The following is a 23,391-nucleotide window of genomic DNA, read 5'->3' on the forward strand; positions in this document are numbered from 1 at the left end:
CTCTTACCTATCTTACTAACCCGTCCTGCCACTTTCAGTGATATGTGGACTCATACCCAAGATACCTCTGTTCCTCAGAGCTTCCTAGTGTCCTGCCATTCATTGAGTACTCCTTTTTCTTGTTACTGCTAAAGAATATCATCTTATATTTCCAGGGTTACTTTCTATCTTCCATTCATCTGTCCATCTGACCAATCCATCTACATCCTCCTGTACCTAAGAATTTTCTCCATATTTTCCTTCCTACTGATGTAAGACTCACTGGTCTGTAATTCCCTGGTCTGTCTCTACCCCACAGCACCTTCTCCTGCAATTGCCGGAGGTGTAATATCTGCCCATTGGGTCAGGGCCTCTGTAATTTCCTCCCCTGCCTCCCACATTAGATTGGATTACAACCCATCTGGACCTGGCGATTTGTCCATTTTTAAGCATGCCAAAACCTCCAATATCCCATATGTCAAACTACTTAAGAACTTCACAGGCTCTGTTCTTGAATCCTGTCCCTCTTTACTCTTTCTTCCAAATGAAGACAGATGTGAAGTATTTATTTAACATGCTACCAATGTTCCCCGACTCCATAAAAATGTCCCCTTGGTTCTTATTGGGCCCTACTCTTTCCCTGGTTATCCTCTTCCCTTTGATATACTTACCAAATATCTTGGGATTCTCCATAAACTTAACCACGAATGCATTTCCTTGATCCCTCTTTGCTCTCCTAATTCCTTTCTTAAATTCCTCTTGTGCTTTCCATACTCCACTAAGGCGTCCATTGATCTGCTCCTTTTGTATCTGTTGAAAGCCTCTCTTTCCCTCTTATTCAGTCCTGAATATTCTGAGACATGAAGGGTTCTCTGGCCTTATTCTCTTACATTTTACCCGAAAGGAAACATTTTGGCTCTGCATTCTCAACAATTACTTTTTGAATGCCCTCCATTGTTCTGCTGTAGATGTCACCACAAGTAACTGTTTCAAGTCTACTTTTGTCAAATCCTGCCTTACTTTAATACAACCTGCCTCCCCCCAGGTAAGGAAATCCCTTCTATGCAGACCATCTGTTTCCTTTTCCTACATAAAGTGTTCTCCATTCATGGTGAATAGATCAATAGATTTTGGACCAAGGGACTGATGGAATCACATGAGGCTGTACAGGCTCTCGACATTGCTGTGGCTGATGGCTATGCCATGGCTACTATATCGTCACGAAACTTTGGATGGTACCGTTAAACTCTGGTTACAGATTATATCATGTGCTAGTTATAGCCCATATACTGTTGGTGTAAATGTTCCAATATGCCCTGGTGAAGAACTTTGATCACAAGTACTTGTTTTCCTTTGAAAATGTCAAGATATTGTGCCATTGTGTCAGGCCATCCTTCACTGATATACAGATAACACATTTCCTTCAGTTGTGGGTCATTAGCTGTTTCCACTTAAAGCTGGTCATATTTTTGACGACCGAAATGCAATAGATTGATTGTGAATGCATCTTCCTCCTCCTTGTCTATGCTAGTAGATTCAGTGGAACATTTGCATTCTTATTTAGACTTGGCAATCTACCCAGTGTGTCTGAGGTGATAGTTTTAGTACCACATCTGCAGAGACATCCAAGTTTCAGACCTGTAATTGTACCAGAAGTCACTGTAGTCTAGATGGTGCACTTATCAGTAGTTTGTGACAAATCCTTTCCAATGTTTTTGATTGGTTTCCATAACGAATGACTGACTGAGCAGCTAAGTATGAAATCTTGTCATACCCAATTCTAGAACAAATATTTCAATCGTATGATGGAATAATTGGATTATACTTGAAGTAGACTTTTGGATACAGTTAATTCAATACTTTACATGATACATGCTCCGATCCTTTCTGCAAATTGCTGATTTGAGGATTGTCTTCTTTCTTAGTTTGTAGTACATCAGAGTACAAGACTTGTTTAAGAGACTTTACATATGTTGATGATCCTTCTGCAATACATTTTATGTCTTTCTTAGGAGTTCTCTCAGCGATGACACTTAGGCAGAAAAGATTGGAATGTAAGGTGCCAATACGTTGAAGAATTAAAAGCATATCTCTTGCCTTCTTTATTTAGTGGGAAGGCATTTGTCCCACATCTTTGGCTTTATCTGGGATGGGATAAAGTCTGCAATCTCAAAAAATAGAGTCAAAAGAAATTGACCTGACTTACATTCACCTGTATCTCCAAATCATACATTCACCTGGCACTTCTTGCAATCAAAAATAAGCAACTCCTCCTCAGTTGGTGAAGATTCCAATCTTGCCATTCTTTGGTTTTGCCCATTACTGTGATAATTGGCAATGCGAGTGCATACAGACACATTTTCTGTATTGCTTGAACAGATCTTGGTTGACAATCAAACTAAATGATAGTCTGGGCATGTGATATCTTCTAAATTGTGTTCTAAAGGTAGCAAATTACTGAAAATCCTTGGTTGACAAGCAGGGTGCAGCATCAGGAGGTGTGTAATCCTTCTTCAATGAATCATAAGAGCAGAAATAGGCCATTTGGCCTATTGAGTCCACTTTGCCATTCAATGAGACCATGACCTATCTTATAATCCTTAACACCATCTTTCTTGCTTTGAAATAAAGGCCAACATTTCATTTGCCTTTCTAATTGCCTGCTGAACATGGCTATTCGATTCATACACTTGGGCCCACAAATCCCTCTATGCTGAACCTTTTTACACTCTTTCCCCATTTAAATAATATTCAGTGTTTTTGTTTCTTCTTGCATTTTCCCACATTATATTCCAAATGCTAAGTTTTTGCGCACTCCCTTGATGTGTCTCTACCCCTTAGTAGATTCCTTCCTCACTATTTGCCTTCCACGTACTGTTGAGTTATCTGCAAACCTGGTGGTCATACATTGATTTCTGCCATCTGTCACTAACATATATCATAAATAAATGCTCCACTACTGAACCCTGTAGCACTCTACTAGGTATAGTTTGCCATCTGAAAAATTCCTGTTTTATTCCAACTCATTGTCTTCTTTTAGTTAGCCAATCCTTCAACCATACTAATATACATCCTTGTCCTCAATGACTGCACAATCCAGGGTAAAGTATCCCACATGATTTACACCCCATCCACCACCTTCAATTTCCATTCTCACCATCAGTACTATTGTAGAATGGCAATGGTGTGTATCTAAAGATGCACTGCATCCAACTGCAAAAGTTCCTTCGACAGCACCTTCCAAATCTTCTAGAGCCTGCAAAAACAAGCACAGCAAGCCACCCTGCCTTGAAAATATATAACTGATCCTTTGCTGTCAGTGGGTTAAAATCTTGGAGATTGCTTCCAAACATCAGTGTGGGTGCACCAACACCAGGTGGACTGCAGCAGTTCGAGAAAACAACTGACCACCACTTTCCAAGAGGCAATTTGGGTTGAACAAGAAATGCTGGTTTCAGAAAGCACACCCATATTTCATGAATACAAAATAAAAACATGCTTTTCTTAAAAAAATCTTTGTTATGGTTCAACATATGTTTTGGCTGAAATTCTATCTATTGCCACTTGATGGCAGTACCAACTCCATTTAAAACATCTACAGCCCTTTGGAAATTCTCACTGCCTCAGGTTTCCGAATGTGCATTCCACTAAGTATTCCATAAGATGAATCCCAGCCATTACAGAACGAAGCCTGTACATGTAAGCATTGAATATTTTGCCAAGGTTGCAGTTAGAGCTGTCAATGCATTGTTATGATCACTCATGTTAGCATCTTGTTTCAACTTTTTTCCTGTGTGGATGTTGCATGAATTACATCATGCCAATATTTGTGATTTAACTGTTTACAGCCCAAGGTTTAGGACAATTATTGAGAAATGAACAGTAAAATCTTAGAATTCATTAATTTAATCTCACATTTATACATACAGCTTTCCAAATGAATTTTAATTTCGAACATGACCAGAAATAACGGACATTAAATAATTAAAATGATGTCTGTCTGGAAAATTTGGGGTCACGGTATTTCAATGAATCACAGAAGCAGTGTTGCATTCTAATTAAAATCACTGTAATTCTGCTTTAGTATCATTATTTCACAACCTCATTAATGATTAAAGGATTCAGGCAGAGCATGTCGATAAGTAGTGAAAACCGTGAAACCATATTACACTAGAGCTGCCAGAGTTGGTGCTATTATACAAAGAAAAGGCTGGACATTATTAATCTGTTACCACAGCCTTTAAAACATGTTCTAAGATGTAAAACAAAAATATGATCTCACCATCTTGAACTATTGCTTATATGTGTTGTATCTGGTTAATCTATCCATTATAGCAAGAATTCTTCAGGAAAGATAGATTACGTTCAGCAAATTAGCATCTAAATCTACAGCAGCTAAACGTCAGAAAGAGAAACTGTTTTGAGTTCATGACACCCTTCAGCTGTAAACTTCAGTACTGCCAACATGTAAGCATTTTTAAAAATTAATTTCACGTCAATGAGAAGTTCAATCTGACATTGATTGTTCATTAAGTTTCAAAATATATATCTTGCAATATTTCATTTTGTAGGCTTGATACTAAACAATACAATACATCGGAATAAAATCATCAAATGGTCATAGCACAGAAGAAGGCCAGTTGACCCATCATAACTTTCTCCTAGTGCACCAATATTCATGGGTTAATGCAGAAGGAAACATTTGTTTTCATGTGAAAAGTTTCCTATCTGAAAATGATGACTTTAAAATAAAGGAAGTCACATAAATGGAAACTACTCCATCATCTTTTGATTTCAATATCATATGATCAATTAAGATTGTCCAACATTTCCTGCTATCAGTGAACTGACCTCATACTTGAAAGTTTTCAAAAGGCTTTTTAAAAATATTCTTGATATATTTTTAAAACGTAGTGTGCTGCAGCTTGATTAATGAGGTTGAAGTGGGTTTATTACAAAAATAGCATTTTAAATCAGGGTTTCTAGTTTACAATCTGTTAATATCCAACTTTAAATGACGGAAATGGTTTTTAAAAATGTTAAGTAGAACCATATGCTAGTTACAGGGTTGTAACTGACAGCAATCACTTTATGAATAATTTAAAAAGAAACTTTTAAAAGGCATCTATCAGTTTTCCAGGGCCTTAATATTTAAAGCCTTCTTGATGACCCACAATCAGGAAACTGTACAGAGATTAATTGAGTCTGGAAGTATGGTTGGTTTTGTGAATCTTCCTAATATCCAGTACAATGGTTTTAAATTCAGGCATAAATTTGAGGAAACACATTGTATGCAACTTATAATTTGGGCTTGGAATTCCATGGTATTTTGTTGTGGCTTGACTGGTTTTGGGCAGATTGTGCAGAAACAAAACACAACCCAACAGAAACTCCAGCCTCTGGCAGGGGGGCGGTGCACTACTGACTTACCAGTTTGCTGTACATTATTTGATGCTGATGTACGGTGTTAAGTGGTTAGTGGTCTGTGCTATCGTCACAATGGCATTAATTCAAATATGGCACCAATTGCTTTAACTCTCAAAAGGAATTAGGTCTGTACATGAACTGGGGAAAAATACAGAGCCTTTGAGGAAAGAGCAAGGTAGCGTGACTAATTGGATAATGCTTCCATAGAATTGCCACAAGCAGGATGCATTGAATAGGCTCCTTTTGTTTTGTGAGAATTTATCATTCTATTTTAGATAAATGCTATCTTGACACAGTATACTCCGTGGAATCAGAGAGCAAGGTGTCCTTCAAAGCTTTGCAGAGCAGCTTTTAAAAGTATTTACCACGGCCGATGGCCATATTGTCCAGATATTGGAATACAGCTGAATTACATTAAATACTTGAGTTTGCCAAAGAGCCTCAGTGTATTTACGTTCCAACTGTTTAGTGTAAATTACAAATATTCTATTATCTTAAGTGAGCTTTTTTTAAAAAAAAATGTTGTAAGTGTGCCAAAGGTGACTGCACGTGTTGGCATGATATTATTCAACATGAGAGCACATGTTATTCTTGGATTCACGTTTTACACTTGTGTTATGTCTGGAGTAGAGATTCTGGATGACACTGTAACATGATTGGATACGCTCGAAATCTGGATTCGGAACGCTGGTCGTTTACTGCAGTCAACTGCAAAACGGGAAAGGACCAAACAAGCGTCTTCAGTGACTCGGGGGCTGTGCTCCATTGCCTTTGGCAAAAGACACAGATTGTATTTTTTTTTAATTGCATCATTCACACGAATGTTTGACACAATGCAGCTGAAAGGGTCAGAATGCTACACCGTGCAAACCAATCCCCATTTCCCCCCTAATTCAAAGCTGCACAAAGATATGACGGTGTAACTTGTTAATTAATATGGGGGTGGGGGTGGGGGGTGGGAAATGGCATTCGTGAGGATGGTGATCAGCCGATTTTGTTCAAACACGAGTTACATGAGCAGTAGGTGGCGCAGAGCTGCCATGGAAAATGTCTTCACACCCGTAATGTACAAACATATACGCACACTGTACTGTCAACAGACACAAACCCTCCCATTCATTCCAATAAAGGAGGGCATTATGAAACTGCTGGATTCCCTTACACGTTGCGCACAATGGTTTGTTTAGCAGATGCCTCTCCCTGCTCTTAAAATTACAAAATAAAAACTGTGCAAATAACTTCCCTTAAATGAATAGTTTCTGCATTCAGCTAGTCGGATGCCAAAAATGAAGGAATGCGGAGTGGCCAGAAATTAATATAACACGTGTCACAGCATTTCGATAAATGTGTTAAATCGGGGAGAGTCTAGAGAACGCCAGTGAAATAAAGCAAAGAATTGCGAATCTGAAACAAACAGAGAGCGCTGGAGAAACTCTGGCAGCATCTGTGGAGAGAAAGTGCTCCCAGTTCGGCGACTCTCCATCAGAACAGGGCACCAATGACACCGGGTGCCAATATTAATAATAGTTAGCTGCACATAACTTTCCCCAGAGCGGTTTACATATTTTTCTCGCGATTCTGATTGCGGTGAGCTGGGATCTGGAGTAAATCCGTTTTTTTAATGCCTAGTGGACAGACTCCAAACTAACCGGAGCCATTGACTCCGAAAAGTTGAAGTGACAGATGACAACGAATCTTTTCGACAAACATCTAATCTGATCAAATAAGCCCAGCACCGCACAGCCATTCCCCAACCATGTGGATCCTTGACCAGTATAACACTTGCGTTCAAAACACTTAAAAGCTGGCTAAATTTCTAATCTTGGACAGTCGACAAATATAAACAAGAGGAATTCAATAACGAAATCCACATGGCTCAAACATTCTGCAATCGCAGCCAATCGCACCATTAACTCTATCTTCCCTCCAAATATTTCCCAGCTGCTGATACTCGCTATGCTGGCTTTGTAAAGTTACTGTCCCCGGGCCACGCCGTTCCCAAATCCCACCTGCATGTACAGTGGGGACGGCGGTTCTCTCCGTCAGCATCAATATCCAGCCACCTCATGGCCTGTTACAGTGCGCCAGGAGTTAATTTTTTCAATGCACCGGCTCTTTCAAAAAAAAGAGAAATATTTACTTTGCTTACAAAACTTCACTTGAGTTATTATCTAAAGTGGGGGAGAAGGGGAGACTGTGCGGCGTTGACACAGCCATGTCACTTCACAGAGCACCATCCCTGTTCTTCACCTTCTGCAAAGCGCGTTACCCAGTAACACACGGACCACACTTACGTGACAGCTATCGCGGAGATTCAATCCTGTCAAAACTAGAAAAGAAAAAGAACACTTTTTTTTCGGAGTTGCAGCTAAACTTGCAGAGTCCCGGCTGGTGTTGTTAGTGCCTGTCCCTGCTTATCCCAGCTGAGTGGAGGTGTAGACTGAACTCAGCTCACCTTGCTGGCCTCTGCCTCACTGTTGAATGCCCGCCTGTTGCTCTGGGTGTGGGGGACTTTGGTCCATTAAGGAGGGAGACACTTCTCTCCACCCGGAGGAAATGGCCACCACGTCATTAAACAGTTACGTCCGCCTGTAAGGCTCAGAAACAGTCGAGAAGCTTTAATGGCTAAAGTTTCGAACAGCAAGAGAACTATTGGGTGGGAAATGTGAAGTTTTATCTGATTGTAATATAATCCTTACCTCATCCTAACCAATAATGAATTAGGGAAGTGAAACCAACAACACGGGTGGAGAGTTCGGTAATGTATAGGAGATGGGTAAACTCGACTAAGAAGGAAAGGTCTGAAGAGATAGCCAGGAACAGCAGAGGCAGATCTCCTCAGGAACACAGAGGTGTTTATGAGCTCAAACGCGGTCTCTTTAGTGACTGTTCTTTCCTTCGCTTGTTTATTCTGAACTGGCTCCACACACTGACAACGGCCAGGGTTGTGTAACTGCGGTGATTAACGCAGGATACCCTGGCACAGTGTGTGGGCTGTCCGGTTTTTTTTTCCCCCTCTCTATTTACCCAGGGATGTAACTGGGCTCCTATGTCTAACAGCATTGAGCGTTCAATGCAACGCTCCCACCAAGAAAACATCGCAGAACATACACACGTTAACAGTCAGAGCTAATAATAAGTCAGGTTTACATTCAGCCAGTCTGCCCAGTCAAAGGAAGTCACTTCATATTTCAGCACAGTGCGTTCTTTGAGAGTCGGCTGTGACTTCCTCACAAATGTACTTTTCATTAAATTCGCCCAATTCGGGATTGCGATACTCTCTCCACGAGAGACAACTTCAGAAACAACCCGCGCGGTGCCTTTTCCCTGCCCACCCCCCGACTTTGAGTTTCATGGAAGTGAAAAGCTGTCCTCTTGTTTTGTGTGTCCCTTCTGGAAATGAAACGCGCCGTTTTCCGCGGGAACTGGATTCGCGAGTGCGCGGCCAAATGCGCGGCCCGGCGATCGCACCGGATCGTCTTGCCGGAGTTGTTGACCTCTGCCAGTTTTCCGCTTACGACAAGCGGCGTCTATAAACCGGCAGGAACATATGCCCCATCCCGCCAGACAGTGTGTGGGTGGGTGTGTGTGGGTGGTGGGGGGAGATGGGCGGTGGGGAGTGGGGCAGCTTCGCTCATTGCTGTCCCCTCAGGCCAATAAAAGAGGGCGGAGGTCAGGGTTTTGAATGGGGCCAGACTTGCCCCAGACATCTTTGGCAGAGCTGATTGCACAGTCTGGGGCCCCGCCTTGGTTTCCTTTCTCCTTGGACCTAGTCAGGTGCTGAACAAGGGAAGACTTTATTTTGAATCCACCTCACCATTGGTTTGAACGGTGCAGTGAGGCGTCCAGATGCTTTCCCCTTAGCGTTTTGGGCTTTGGGCAGTCTTATTGATGGGCTCGTAACCATGACCAATGCCCTCTCCCTTCTACTCAAAATCACAGGACTTATTTCTTGTGTGCTTGTGTAGTGGCGGGGTGTTTTTAATCCCTTTTCAACATCTCTCTGCTCTCTTGAGTTGTTTTTTCCACCCCCTCACCAAGAGACTGGGCAGACATGCCGGAGTTTGATCTCCGCCTCTGGCAGGAGACTAAAAGGTGAGGGAGGTCCCACCCAGGGCTCGGCTCCGCCCCACTCCCTGCTTCCCGCAGGAGAGATGGGCAGTTTGAGATAGCAGCATTCTCAGCAACAGCCCTTCCCTTTCAACATGCCAAACCATAGCGCACTCATGAGCAAACCTATTAACCCGAGGTTCTCACTGCTGTGTTGTGTTAGTGAGACAGGGCACACAGATGTGATTAATGTCTAGGCTTCGGTGTGCTACATGCGGGGTCAACTCAACCTCAAAGATCTAAATTATAATACGGCACCAATTTTCAACGTGCACATTGAAATATAAGACTGCTCATTGGAAAACATATTTAAATTTAATCATTTAAGTCACTGTGGTAATGTTTTATGATCCATATAGTCGCTTCTATTTCTCCAAAGTAACTTATCCAGCACTGGGATTCAAGTCTGTCTTTACTAACTCGTGGGACCTGGGTGTCGCTGATTGCCTGTCCCTAAGTGCCTTTGAGAAGGGGGGGAGCGAGCTGCCTTCTTAAACCGCTGCAGTCCATGCCCCTGTCATGTTCCGTTAAGTAACCTTTCCCTATTTGACACATTTCATGTTTCACTTGCTTTCTGTAAATCAACGGTTTGGCTTGTTCCTTTGCTGCTGACTTTCATTTATTCCGCAATATTATAGTTTCCTCTAGTGGAACAGCTGGAGAACTGAAGTGCAACTGGGGACGGATTCATATGCTGTCCCTGCGGTGTTAGCTCGTACGGGAGTGATGTGCAACATTGCAAGGGTTCTACCTCATCTCATTTTCCCTGGGTAACCATTAACATGAGAGAATTGGAACCTGCTTTAATACCCAGGGAATTATAAAGCAGAATCGTTGCAATGTGGAAGCAAACCATTTGGCCTATCAAGCCCACACTGACCCTCTGAAAAGCAATTCACCCTATCATCCTGCATTTCCCATGGCTAATCTACATGGCCTGTCTCTTTGGACTTGAAAGAAACCAGAGCACCCAGAGTAAATCCACACAAACCTAAGGAGTATGTGCAAACTTAGAAACAGTAGCCCGAGGCTGGAATCAAACCTAGATCCTTGGCGCTGTGAGATAGCAGTGCCAAACACTTTGTCACTTTGCCACTCAAAAGGTAGAATAGAATTGGTAACCACTGAACTCCCAAGGAAGATGAAAAGATAGGTGCTGGAAATCTGAAACACGGAGAATGCTGGAGGACCTCTGCAGGTCTAGTAGTTGGAAGTTCTGAATTCTGAAGAAGAGTCATATTTGGCTGGAGGCAGTTTCTGTCTCCTCAGAAGCTGCAAAACCTGCTGAGTTTCTCCAACATTCTCTATGTTTGTACCACTGAAACTCTTCAAACTGACTGTCCGCTAACATCATCCCCTTAGCCTCCACCACAATCTGACCCAGATTAAACCTGACCTGACACCATGAACCCAACTGGACTCTCCTCTGACCTGCAAACTATGCCCTTACCCTGTTCTGACATTTTCAAGATACAACTCCTCACTGGCATGTCCCCTTGACCATTCTCACTGACCAATACACCACTCTGACCTGATTGTCCCACCTGCTATTCTGCCCACTTACCCACCCATCTATTGCCCTACCTATTTATTCATACAGCCACTGACCCATTCACCCATTGTGGCTTTCCAAAAGACCGTAGAAAGTAACATAAGCTATGGGGAGAGTTAAGATACAATGAATAGACTCAATTGGCCAGTACTTTCAAGCACTGTGTCCATGGAACTTCTGCCAATGGACAAAATCAAGTGATTTAGAAATATTTAAACCAGAGCATTTAGAAATGGTGATGTTGGGGACAAGCATACTTGGTACAGGAAATTTCTCTTTCCATTGGAATATAGAACAATGAGAGGCAAGCTTATTGAAAGATACAAAATTCTTAGAGAACTTGACAGGGCAGCTGCAGAAAGGTTGTTTTCCCTTGTGGGAGAGTCAAGGACCAGAGGGAATAAGCAGTCACACATTTAAGACAAAGATCAGGACATTTATTTTCTCAGAAGGTTGTGAATCAATTGAATTCTTTACTACAAGAGAACTGTTGAGCTTGGGTCATTAAGTATATACTCAAGGCTGAGAGAAACATTTTTTAATCAGTAAGGAAACCAAGGGTTGTGAGGGAAAAAGCAGGAAAGCGGAGTTCAGGATTATCAGATCAGCTATGATCTCATTGAATGATGAAGCAGAATTGATGGACTGAATGGCCTAATTCTGCTCCCATGCCTTTTGATTTCCTTTACAGCCAGCTTCACACTAGTTTTGCTTATGCTGAATGTCACAGTTCATGTCAAACTACCATAATTAAATGGACAATTTGAAGAAAAATATAAATAGATGAAAAACTAGAGCTGATGTGAAGCAAACAAGATTATGGATTCAGTGAGTTAAAATAGTTTAATCTGCACTCTTATTTATACATGAATGTATTTACCTTGTTGTAAAGTTGATCTAACAAGGCCTCAAATTATTAAAAATTGAACGTTTGCCAATGACAACATATTTAAGCCAAAATCAAGTGATTTCAGAAATATTTAAACCACATCAATGGAATTTACCTTGAAAGTGCTAAAGAGTGGTAATTCATAGGCATAGTCTAGTTCCTAAATGGCCTACTTATGAACGTTGCTAATCAGACAAAAATAGTGATGTCAAATTAGATAAATTATGCATTCTGCAATAAAGAATATTCAAAAATTAATAAAAAAGAAAATGAGAAAATAAATAAGTTAGTACCATAGAACTTATATAGAAGTAATACGAATTTTAGAAGTATAAATCCTACAGATTTTTTTTCATCAGGATAGCAATATATCTTGGACACAATGCCCCTTTGTCAAAAGAAATGAAGTTGTGATGAATACATTTACAGAGAAATTAATACAATAATATTTACAAAGATTGCATGTATAAAATTCTCTGTAATGCTGTGAAATAGTACTTTATGAAAATATAATTCAGTATTCAAATGGTAATTCTTCACTTAAGTCCAAGTGTGATGTAAATTATATTTTTGAAGTACAATTTCCAGGAAACAATATAAAACCGATAACATTCTGTCTTTGCCATTCATTTATTTGTTCTCAGTAAGAATACTAATAGTTTTAGGAAATCATTATTGTTGAACAAAAGTATTACCAATGTTAACTAAAGTACTTGTGTTTATTGAAGCCCTTCATGACCTCGAGACTTCCTAAAGTACTTAAAGGCAATTATGTTATTTTTGAAGTAAAGCTACCCTTGAAATCTCAGGAAATTTGGTAGCCAAATTACATAAAAAATCATAATTGGACAATCTGGTTTAGTGTTGTTGATTAAGGCAAAAACTTAATACATCCAACAACGCTACATTCATGTAGTACTACACTGAAATTCCAGCCTGGATCATACATTGACATCTCTTAAATCTGTTAACCTTCCAAAGCAATTACCCCTGAGATAAGGTTTGCCATCAAAACATGAAGAGCATTTATTGACTATTGATACCACGGCTAAGCATTTTTTGAAGTACTGTCCTTTAATAGAGTTGAATTAACTCACACAAGAACTCGCACAAAATATTTGACCCTGAGTTAGAGTTTGGACAGTTCTAACTTACTCACCTGATTAGTTACTGAGGGAATGCTGGACAGCAAAGTCCTACACTAACACCTGGGTAACAATAAAACTAACTGCTTTCCTTGATCTCAACCTTCCCCCAACTCCCTCAACTCCCCCAACAACCCCTCCCTTACCCCCCTACCACTGACCCAACCTGATAACCCTTCTTCATCCAACTATCCATCTCACCACTTGCTTCTCTACCCAGCTTCCACCTTATCCACTAGCCATTCCATTCATCCACACACCACCCACCTAACACGCCACTCCACTGTATCCAATTCTCTTTCACACTTACCTTCTCTCCATAACATTTTGATGAAGCCTCAAGCCATTTAGCTTCTTACCAGAATAAAGCAATAATGTTGTAAACAAGGGAGCTTAGACTTACTTCACTGATTTCCCTGTAAATTTTTACGATAACTGAGTGTGGAAGAATACTCAGTTGGAAGATTATCTCAAAAAATCAAGAGAAGGTAAATAGATAATTTTTGTCTGATCCAGTTTAGATCCTCAATTACCTAATTGTGGATTTAGGCCATAGAAATAGACAATTTTACAGCATAGAGGGAGGCCTTTTTGTTATTATGTTTATGCAAGCTTTCTGAAAGAGTTATCAATTAACTACACTCCCTTGGCCTTTCCCATCATCCTGCAATTCCTTCTGTTCAAGGAAGGAATGGGAAGGAGTGGCTGAGTAGTGATGTTGTGGTACTAGAAATCCATATTCTCAGGCTGGGTTCACAATCTCACCATGGTGGATGGTTAAATTGTAATTCAATCAAAAAAGTTGGTGAAATTGTTGTAAAAACCTATCAAATTTGGGAAAGGAAATCTGCCATTTGCCTACCAACCACAGCAATGTGGCTAGCCTCAACTGCTGTGTGGGCTATTACAATTAGGTAATAAATGCTGGTGTATCAATGATGCCCACATCCCATGAAGAAACAAAACTCATTCTCTTTTGGAAAGTACAATTGAGTGTGCTTCTGCCATCCTTGCAGGTAGTGCATCTAACTTATAACAATCTTTTTCTCATTCATAGGATGTGGGCCTAGCTGGCTTGGGTAGCATTTAATGACCATCACGAGTTGTCTTTGAGAAGGTGGGCAAGAGCTGTTTTCTTGAACTGCTGCAGTCATTTTGATATTGATGTCCCCACATTCCTGTTAGAGAGGAAGTTCCAGTATACAAAAAATGGTAATACAATTCCAAGTCCGGATAGTGAGTGGCTTGGAGCGGAATGTGCAATTCCCAGGTATCTAGTTGTGGCTTAGAAAGTATAATTCTGAGTTTTACAAAATTCCCTAACTTTTTTTGCCAACCCTCTGTATTTTAGGGAAGGCAATTAGATTAGATTAGGTAAAAACAATGACTGCAGATGCTGGAAACCAGAGTCTAGATTAGAGTGGTGTTGGAAAAGCACAGCAGTTCGGGCAGCATCCAAGGAGCAGGAAAATCGACGTTTTGCCCGAAATGTCGATTTTACTGCTCCTTGGATGCTGTCTGAACTGCTGTGCTTTTCCAGCACCACTCTAAATTAGGTTAGATTCCCCTCAGTATGGAAACAGGCCCTTTGACCCAATGAATCCATACCGACCCTCTGAAGAGTAACCCACCCAGACCCATTCCCTTATCTTATATTTACCCCTGATTATGGGCAATTTAACACGGCCAATTCAGGTAACTTGCACATCTTTGGATTGTGGGAGGAAACTGGAGCACCCGGAGGAAATACATGCAGACACAGGGAGAATGTGTAAACTCCACACAGATAGTCACTTGAGGTAGGAATCAAACCTGGGACCCTGATACTGTGAGGCAACAGTGCTAACCACTGAGCCACCATGCTGCCTCATGTCACACATTATGACCTTTACATCATGCAAATCCTCTTCAGCTTTTCATGTAATGTCTTTTGTAATCTGCTATTCATATTCAGGCAAAAGACAAATGTTTTCATATGTTAGCCTCTGAATTGCTCTTGTAACCACAATATATATGGACTGAAGTTTTGGTCAATGACAACCCCAGGATGGTAATAGTGACAAAGTCAATGATGCTTAATGATATTAAATGTCATGGGAAGACAGTTACATTTTCATTCGTTGGAGATGGTCATTGCCTGGTACTTGTGAGCTGTGAATGTTACTTGCTACTTGTCAGGCCAAGCCTGAATGTTGGCCAGGGCTTGCTGCATTTGGACTTGGATTGTTTCAGAATCTGAGGAGTTGTAAATAGTGCTACTCATTGTGCAATTGTCGGTGAATATACCTACTTCTGACCTTATGATGAAGAGAAGATCATTGATAAAGCAGCTCAAGGTGGTTGGACTCAGGACATTACCTAGACAAATTTTTTTCAGTGATATCCTGAAGCTCAGATTATTGATGTCTACCAACCAGAACTTTCTTCCCTTGTGCCAGATATGACTCCAATTCCCAAAGAGATTTCCCCATGATTCCCATTGAAGCCCGTTTTGCTAGGGCTCCTTAATGCCACACTTGGTCAAATGTGGTCTTGATGTCAAGGGCAGTCATTCCCACCTCACCTCTGGAATTCAATTCTGTTGTCTACAAACCAACCCTGTAATAAGGCTATAGTAATTTCTCATGGAACCCAAACTGAGCATCAGTGAGCAGGTTATTCTTCTGCTATTTAAAAGCGTTGTGGATGACTCATTCAATCACATTGATTGTTGGTCATGTTGGATTTATCCTTTTTTTGTGCACAGGACACACAACTGAGAAATTTTCCACATTGCCAGGTAGATACTAGTGTTGTAACTATACTGGAACAGCTTGGCAAGGCTGCAGCTAATTCTGGAGCACAAATGTTCCGTATTGTTGTTGGAATGGAACTGACATCACCTTTATAATATCCAGTGCCTTGAACTATTTCTTGATATTACATAAAGTAAACTGAACTGGTTTAAGACAGGCATCTGTAATGCTGTGGACATCAGCAGGAGGCAGCGACAGATCATCATCTGACTGAAGATGGATGCAAATACTGTACTCTAAACTTGTCTTTTGCTCTGATATCATTGACAATGCAGATATTCGTGGAACCTCTCCCTTCTATGAGTTTGTTCATTGTCCATCACATTTGTTGACTGCATGTGCTAGGACTTTAGAGCTTAGAACTGTTTCATTGGTTGTAGCCTATATATTGCAATGTGTTTCCATTAGTTGATGAGCAATTTTTCCTGTTTTGTAGTTTCACTTGGTTGACACCTTCATTTAAGGTAAGCCCGATGCTGCTTCTCGCATAACCTCTTGGTCTCTTCATTGAATGGAATAAAATACACCACACATGCTATGATACAAAATATACAGGATAACTGAAGCCAAACCAGCCTCAGTTGGGTTTTGTTCACTGGACATGAGATCATCATTTGAGCTTCGCAGTTGCAGTGGTAGTAACCACCACCAAATGAAACAGGAACATTTTACATTGCAACCTTAAATATTTTAAAAGTTCTTGGATAAACTGCTTACAATTAACAGACCAGAGAGTTTAGAGAACAGTCAGCCCTTCACTGAAGTTAAACTTTTGACAGTACTTAAGCTGTGGTGAATGGAACCTTTCACTTGTATTTTCATGTGCATGTGAACTACCTTTCCACAATTACAGACTGAAGTGCAGTTGGCAGTGTTTTTAGCTCACGCTACTTCAAAGGAGGTACCTGCGTCAAATCTGTACCTAAGGCATAATGCTGTCATTAAATTATAATGTTATGTTTTTGGGCATTTACTGAGGCTTTCTGATTTGGTAACAGGATAAAGTTGCAGCAAATCCTAATATACTTGGGCTACATTGGTCAAATCTTTACCTATAAAATGTATCCGATGACTGAATGAAATTTCAAATGTTAACTCAATAAAAGGATACTCTGTTTTATTTCTTTGAATGCGTAAATTTAGCTTAAGGGTATCCACCTAGCCATTTTCCTATTTATTTTTCTATATATTTGAATTATTGGTGTCTTACAAGAAAGGAAGGAGATGGTAGCACTCTGAAAATTGAGCTTAGCATATCGTGTACAAATTGGCTTCCTACATTGTTTTTTTCCAAGTACCAGGAGACAAACAATGTCTATATGGGTGTACATCCTTAAAAGAGCTTCTGTATGGCTGCTCTGAAAATGTGGGCAATACCTATGAGACTGAATATTCTTGCTGGCCCCATAAAAATATGCAACTCCCAGCTTGCTAATCAATCTATGCTTCCTTCACTAGCCACATCATAAACTTCCACCCTTTAAACCCTAACATGCAGCTGCTCTTAAAGTTAAGCACTTTACAAATTGCAGGTAAAATGTTGTTAAGGCATGGCTCTGAAATAGCTTGTGTTTCTTTCCTCAAACAGTGAGAAGGCAGCACAGTTGTATCATTCATCTGATGCACAAACTAAAAATTGAACTCCATCCTAACCTCTTGAACCTGGAATCATTGCAAGTTGATGGACCTGTGATGGAAGCAATTTAGTGCTTTCAAACTGAATGAAATCTGAAAGTGTCATAATGCTGTGGACCGAGCTCAACAATGTCCAGAACAAGGACTCCTGTTCATTTCAAAGAGAGTAAGGAAAAGTGATGTTAATCCAAAAACTTCATCCAGCAAATTATCTGAGTGATTATGTTCTATAAAGTTTGGAAATATTATTTACATAAGGGAGCTGATTGGCACAGATAACAGTTAGAGTGTGATTCAGGGTAATGCCAACAGGATAAGTTTGATTCCTATTCTAGCTTTTCACTTGGAAGTGGAAAACAATAGCATCTCACCACTGACAGACAACACCATGAGAATGGTTCAAGACAAAACAAACTTTAGATCAGACTGGTGCTGGAAAAGCACAGCAGGTCAGGCAGCATCTGAGGAGCAGGAAAATTGACGTTTCGGGCAAAAGCCCTTCATCAGGGTTCCTCAGTTGCTGCCTGACCTGCTATGCTTTTCCAGCACCACTCTGATCTAAACTCTGGTTTCCAGCATCTGTAGTCCTCACTTTTGCCAAGATGAAACAAAGCAGATCATAAAACAAGAAACTGTCTTCAGGCACAGCACATGTGGTATGATGTTTGGATGCACCAAAGTGGGTAAATTAACATTATATCTACCTAAGTCAATAGGTAGATATATGACATTTTATTAAATGCATTTACATTCTTATTATGTATCTCCTAAAGCCTGACCTCAATGCTTGAATTACTCTCTTCGTGTCAAAATCACCTTGCCAGGAGCACAAATTCATCAAGTCTGCTTTATGATCTCTGAGGAAATTTGCTGCTTGATTTTGCCTAATATTGAATCTAGCTCAAAAGTACTGCACTAGAAACTAATCATTTATTGGCATAAAGTCAGGTTAGATACATCACTCAATATTCTTTGAAGTTATAATGAAACCAAAGAATGTATTTCTCTTATCTATACTAAATTTATAGCTAATCTTTGATAACAGAACATGATACTTGCTGTGATGTCGATAGCCTTTTCATGCAATTATCATCTTACACTTCCTATTATGCTTTTGCTAACAGTTTTCATAAAGTGAAGTGTATCACAGCTATTTCCTCTAGGTTCTAGTTTCAATGTATTTCCTTGTGTCCATTGTTCCTTTGCTCCTCCAAAACTATTTTCAAAAATAAAAATACTTAACGATGCAACACAGACAAAATATCTATTGATACTAACTGAAGCTATTCAATATAAATATGTAAAAATAAATTCAAAAACAGAAATAACTAGGATAGGAGACAATGAAGTTTTTAACCAGGAACAAAGGCATCAAAGACAAAGGTAAGGATATGAACAGATTAATAACTGCTTTTAATAGAGATGAATGGAACACAAATATTAAACAGTTGTGAGTTTGAAAATGTTACTGTAAAGAATTTGAGGAGAGGAATAGATGCAGAAAGAAGTGGGACATGAAGGTGAATGAACAATGTGAGTGGTTGTAGATTCAGATAGGTAATTGGTGATGGCTCAGAGCAGCTATTGTATGCGTCCCTTGAATTTAAGAGAGTTCACCTTTAAGGACTTCAAAATTCTGTATGTATATAATGTTGTGAATCCACATGCCAGTTAGTCTGCTTTGGTGTGCAAGAAATCAGTTAATATGCTGTAATGTCTGTTTCATAAGTATAAGGTGGAGTACTGTTAATCTATGTTGTTAATGAATCCATGGTGAACTTTAGATTAGATTCCCTACAGAGTGGAAACAGGCCCTTTGGCCCAACCATTCCACACCAACCCTCCGAAGAGCAACCCACCCAGAGCCATTTCCCTCTGTCCAGTGCACCTAGCACTATAGACAGTTGAGCATGGCCAATTCACCTGACCTGCACACCTTTGGAGTGTGGAAGGAAACCAGAACACCTGAAGGAAGCCCATGCAGACATGGGGAGAATGCGCAAGCCCCGCACAGACAGTTGTCTAAGGCTGGAATTGAACTTCGGACCTTGGTGCTGTGAGGCAGCAGTGCTAACCTATTGATTGCTTGACCATTATCATTAACATGACATGGTAGGCAGCAGTAGAAAACTCATGTTAAAGCGCATGAAACAATGCACTGCATCTTTGTTCATTACAGCATTTGTATGTGTAAAAGCACTGCTTTCTGGTAAACAACGGAGAAACAAATTTAACTCACTTGAGAAAGGAAGTGATCAGTGTGTGTGAGGCCCATCATAGCCAACATAGGTCAAAGGCATATTGACAGAAAGTCCACAATATTCTTTATTTTAGATTGGGACAACTGATCCCTTAACATACTTTAATGTGTAACCACATTCAGAGTTCTTCTTTCTAGATTTGGGCATGTCCTTTCAGAAAAATAAGCTTTTAACATTATTTAGCAAAGGTCTATGTAGATGCATTAGATCAAGATTAACAGCTGAAGTGCTAAAAAGATTCCGAAAAGACATGGACCACATTGAAAGGCCAATTCATTGTCAGATTAAATTTCTATTTTAATTGACTAGAAATCATGCCATTTAGACAACAGTCTATCAAATTCATGGTTCACTTGGTGTTCAGATGTAGAGAAGAAAGCTGATTATGTGATTTTTAATTTGGGGAGCTAACAAACAGAATTATTGATTTTCTAAACTCACCCAACCCCTGAGATGCTTTCCAGAATAATTTGCTCAGCAAACTGACGACTTACTTAAGTGTAAAGCAACCCTATAGGTTGATGAAGCTCAAAAGTTCTAAGACAAAACGTGACTAATGACTGAATCTCTGGGATAACCAAATGGAGCAAGGCATTAGATTAGATTACTTACAGTGTAGAAACAGGTCCTTCGGCCCAACCAGTCCACACCAACCTGCTGAAGCGCAACCCACCCATACCCCTACATATACCCCTTACCTAACACTATGGGCAATTTAGCATGGCCAATTCACCTGACCCGCACATCTTTGGACTGTGGGAGGAAACCGGAGCACCCGGAGGAAACCCACGCAGACACGGGGAGAACGTGCAAACTCCACACAGTCAGTCACCTGAGGCGGGAATTGAACCCAGGTCCCTGGCGCTGTGAGGCAGCAGTGCTAACCACTGTGCCACCGTGCCGCCACATGTGGAATGGATAGCCTTCTGCATGCACCAAGGAAATATCCAGATTTTCATTAATTTTGGAAGGCATGTGCAGACAGGTCATTGACAAAAGTAGCACACTGGAATCATTGCTGAAGCAGTTACAAAGGGATAGATGGTATACTATGAAGCTACAATGAAGATCATCTGGTATTTCAACAAAGGCATACACATGAAATAATCATCAAACCAGTGTCTGGAGATATAAATCTCAAGGCAAAGAGTGGTGAACACATGTTCCACTTGGCCAATCTGGTGGAAAACATCAACGTCAGCATTTCATTTGAAGTGTTCACAAAAATTCAAATCATATGTCTTTATAAAACTGGTGACTATTTGTTGCTGGCTAAAGTTGACATGAGGAGAAATGTCAATTTAATACTATTACAAATTCAGACGTGGAAAGCCAAGATCAAATCTATGACTGTAAAACTTGTTCACCAGTTCCATGTGCAGCATCAATCACGTTAGAATGCAGGTAGAATTAACCTGCCTGGATGTGGCAGATTTTCTACATCCCAGACAGTGCTGGTCAGCAGTTGCAGTTTACCAGAATGCTATGACCTAAACTCATCACAATGCAAGGTAAACTGGCCAATAATATCAAGGAGGATAGTAAAAGCTTTTTTAAGCATGTGCAAGGCAAAAAAATGGTGAGGACTAAAATTGGGCCCTTGAAGACAGAAACAGGGGAATATATTACGGGGAACAAAGAAATAGCAGAAGAATTAAATGGATACTTCAGATCTGTGTTCACTGGGGAAGACACAAGCAATCTCTCTGAGGTAACAGTGGCTGAAGGACCTGAACTTAAGGGAATCTATATTTGCCAGGATTTGGCTTTGGAGAGACTGTTAGGTCTGAAGGTTGTTAAGTCTCTGGGGCCTGATGGTCTACATCCCAGGGTACTGAAGGAGGTTGCTCGGGAAGTCGTGGATGCGTTGGTGATTATTTTCCAGAGTTCGATAGATTCAGGGTTGGTTCCTGAGGATTGGAGGGTGGCTAATGTTATACCACTTTTTAAGAAAGGTGGGAGAGAGAAAGCAGGAAATTATAGACCAGTTAGTCTGACCTCAGTGGTGGGAAAGATGCTGGAGTCTACTATAAAGGATGAAATTACGGTACATCTGGATAGTGGTAACAGGATAGGACATGATTTCCCCTTCATGGATTTACGAAGGGGAAATCATGCTTGACTAATCTTCTTGACTTTTTTGAGGATGTAACTCTGAAGATGGATGAGGGAGATCCAGTAGATGTAGTGTACCTGGACTTTCAGAAAGCTTTTGATAAAGTCCCACACAGGAGGTTAGTGAGTAAAATTAGGCCGCATGATATTGGGGGCAAAGTACTAGATTGGATTGAAAATTGGTTGGTTGATAGAGAACAAAGGGTAGTGATAAACTGCTCCATTTCGGAATGGCAGGCAGTGACCAGTGGCGTACCGCAGGGAACCGTGCTGGGTCCGCAGCTTTTTAGAATATTTGTTAATGATATAGAAGATGGTATCAGCAATAACATTAGCAAATTTGCTGATGATACAAAGTTGGGTGGCAGGGTGAAATGTGATGAAAATGTTAGAAGATTACAGGGTGACCTGGACAAGTTAGGAGAGTGGGCAGATGCATGGCAGATGCAGTTTAATGTGGGTAAATGTATGGTTATCCATTTTCGTGGCAAGAACAGGAAGGCAGATTACTACCTCAATGGAATCAATTTAGATAAAGGGGCAGTACAGAGAGATCCGGGTGTTCTTGTACACCAGTCAATGAAGGCCAGGATGCAGGTACAGCAGGTAGTGAAGAAGGCTAATAGCATGCTGGCCTTCATAACAAGAGGAATTGAATATAGAAGCAAAGAGGTGCTTCTGCAGCTGTACAGGGCACTGGTGAGAGCACACCTGGGGTACTGTGTGCAGTTCTGGTCTCCAAATTTGAGGAAAGACATTCTGGCTATTGAGGGAGTGCAGCGTAGGTTCACAAGGTCAACTCCTGGAGTGGCGGCATTACCTTACACTGAAAGACTGAAGCGACTGGGCTTGTATAGCCTTGAGTTTAGAAGACTGAGGGGAGATCTGATTGAGACATATAAGATTATGAAAGGATTGGACATTCTGGGAGGAGTAAACATGTTTCTGCTGATGGGTGAGTGCCGAACCAGAGGACACAGCTTAAAAATACGGGGTAGACCATTTAGGACAGAGATGAGGAGAAACTTCTTCACCCAGAGAATGGTGGCTGTGTCGAATGCTCTGCCCTAGAGGGCAGTGGAGGCCCAGTCTCTGGTTTCATTTAAGAAAGAGTTGGATAGAGCTCTCAAAGATAGTGGAATCAAGGGTTATGGAGATAAGGCAGGAACAGGATACTGATAAGGATGATCAGCCGTAATCATATTGAATGGCGGTGCAGGCTCGAAGGACTGAAGTAAGGTGCAAGATGTAATTGCCCTAAGCCAAGGTCATGATGTTATAGAAAGCTAAGAACTGGAGTAGGCAATTTAGCACTTTGAGTTTGCTCTACCATTCAATGAAAGCAACACCTGCAACCCAATTCCAGGTGCAAGACCTTTCTCCATATCTCTAAATATATACGTTTAACAAAACTTGATTGATCAAATTGCTAAAACTAACAATGAATCTAGCTTCACTTGTTGTGAAACAGATGTTCTGGAAG

General features: G+C 40.6%; 1 protein-coding gene across 3 annotated transcripts in view; it reads right to left on the reverse strand.

Annotated features, from left to right (window-relative positions):
• Window positions 1–8,031, reverse strand: part of LOC132823032 (hyaluronan and proteoglycan link protein 1-like) — a 125,711-nt gene extending 117,680 nt beyond the window's left edge. For 2 of the 3 annotated variants that reach the window (XM_060836597.1, XM_060836577.1), the window contains exon 1: window positions 7,862–8,031. The gene's annotated coding sequence lies outside the window, so the exon portion shown is untranslated. Of the gene's footprint in view, window positions 1–7,700; window positions 7,842–7,861 lie in introns of those variants that run through there. The other variant, XM_060836587.1, reaches the window with a different exon arrangement.
• Window positions 8,032–23,391: the final 15,360 nt, after the last annotated feature.

The sequence above is a fragment of the Hemiscyllium ocellatum genome, chromosome 2 (genome assembly GCF_020745735.1).
Source record: "Hemiscyllium ocellatum isolate sHemOce1 chromosome 2, sHemOce1.pat.X.cur, whole genome shotgun sequence".
Taxonomy (NCBI): domain Eukaryota; kingdom Metazoa; phylum Chordata; class Chondrichthyes; order Orectolobiformes; family Hemiscylliidae; genus Hemiscyllium; species Hemiscyllium ocellatum.